Below are 2,020 nucleotides of genomic sequence, written 5' to 3'. Positions count from 1 at the left end.
TCAACAATAGAATGAACAGTGCCAGTACAACCTCATTTTTACGAAAGAGAGGAAAATTTTTCAAGAGCCAGTGCCACTTCCATACTTTTTTGTTTCAGGTAAATAAGCAAATATGTGTACTTATGGTGTTTATCTTGAAATTAGTTCCTACCTCTGCAAAAGGTATGAGCAATCATTAACATTTCCATTGCCCAATAAAGAGTAAAGAGATCTCATTGATACTTGAATAATTCAGTGTTTAAACTTCATTTCTGCTATAACTTAGTCTTTAAAAAAATAAGTACATTTGTCATGTAAAAGTTTTTTCGAGTCAATGTGTATCATGCAAGCACATTTACAGGCTAAAAAGTGAAAAAAATTCCACCACTAATTTTTGTTTTCATAGAATTTATTAACTTTCTTTTCATAGCATGTATCAAATATTAGTTCAGAAGTAGTTGGGTCTGAAGGCTAAGACAATTGCCAGAAGACAGTGGGCGTGTTGGCTGTTTGAGAAAAAGATCTTTCTTTTTTGGTTTGTTTTAATTTTTTTTATTTTAAAGATATGGGGTACAATTCAGGATTAGGCACATAAGTGATCATCATACAACTGAAGTTTGGGTCTCCCAATGGTCCTTACTTTGCCTGATTTGGGATTAGGTACCCTTAATGATGCTATATGCCTCTCCTCTCCCTGCCCTATCAGTGCCCTGCTACTGCCAATCACTTTCATGTAGTATTATGATAAATATTGAGGGTTCACTTATGAGTGAGAACATGTGGTGCTCAGTTCTTTGTTTCTGTGATAGACCACTGAGTATGATAGACTCTTAATTTATCCAAGTTGCTGCAAAGTCCATAATTTTGTTCTTCTTTATGGCTGCATAATATTCCATTGTGTATGTACCACATGAAAAAGACCTTTCAAAGACTCTTTCTTATAGATAGATTACTCTTTTATTTTTCTGGTTGATGACCAACTTCCAGTGATATAGTGGGGTAAAACCTTGCTATCCACAGAGAAGTCTTTAGACCTGCAGCATCAGGACCGACTGAGGGTTTGATAGAAAGACAAGATGTCAGGTCCAGCCCTCTGTCTACAGAATCAGAATCTGAATTTTAAAAAGATTCGCAGTTGATGCCTAAACACTTTAAAGTTAGCAAAGCACTGCTATTAGAAATACAAGCATATTTTCTCCACACCCTTTTTGGTGTATTTTTTCCTGATTAGTATTCAAATTCTCTTCAGTAAGATCTTAAGAAGTGTGATCAGTGTGCTCAGACTTATTCCTGGATTGTTAAAATATTTGCCCTACCAATTATTCTAAAATAAATAAAGGTATTTATGTTCTGTCTTCTAAAATGTCATATCCTTGAAAAGGTCAAGCAACTCAAGGAATACAGATTAAAATCTAAATGTAGGATGACAACAGTAACTGATAAAGAGAATCAATGAATGTTTATAAAGTATTTTGTCTTAAATGAGACTTAAAAAATCTTTGATTTAAACACAAGACCCTTCCATCTAGCCCTTTATCTGCTGAATATCACATTTTTAGATTGGAAAGGGATCTGATTTGCAGGAGACCTGATAGTTAGACGTTCTTGAACATACTGTGCTTGCTGCCAGATACCAGTAGCAGATACCAGATACCTTGGTAGCCAGATACCAGATACTTGACTTATTCATACAACCTCCAAACTTGGAAGTGCAGTGAATTCACTTTCTTAAGGGAAATAAAAGTCTTTATCCAAACATTGTTTTTATACTTCCCAAAGTTGGCTGTTTCAATGGTCAGCCCCCACATTTGGTAACTCTGTGATAGCCTGGTATAAGTCAATTGACATTATAGCCAATCTTCCCTAAAATGATGAAAGATCACTTTATAAAACCAGACCATGTTTTGCAACAGCTCATTATTTTTGTTTAAAGAAGCTGGCAATGAAGAAATTCTAGAAAGCATAAGGAAAAGTACAACATGACAATATGATGCCGTGTTTTTATACTCTATGTGTATTTCTTTCTTTTTTTTTTTTTTTT

The sequence above is a fragment of the Carlito syrichta genome, unplaced genomic scaffold (assembly GCF_000164805.1).
Source record: "Carlito syrichta isolate Samal-C Ts95f unplaced genomic scaffold, Tarsius_syrichta-2.0.1 Scaffold65441, whole genome shotgun sequence".
In the NCBI taxonomy this organism is placed as follows: Eukaryota; Metazoa; Chordata; class Mammalia; order Primates; family Tarsiidae; genus Carlito; species Carlito syrichta.
This window is presented reverse-complemented; position numbering follows the sequence as displayed.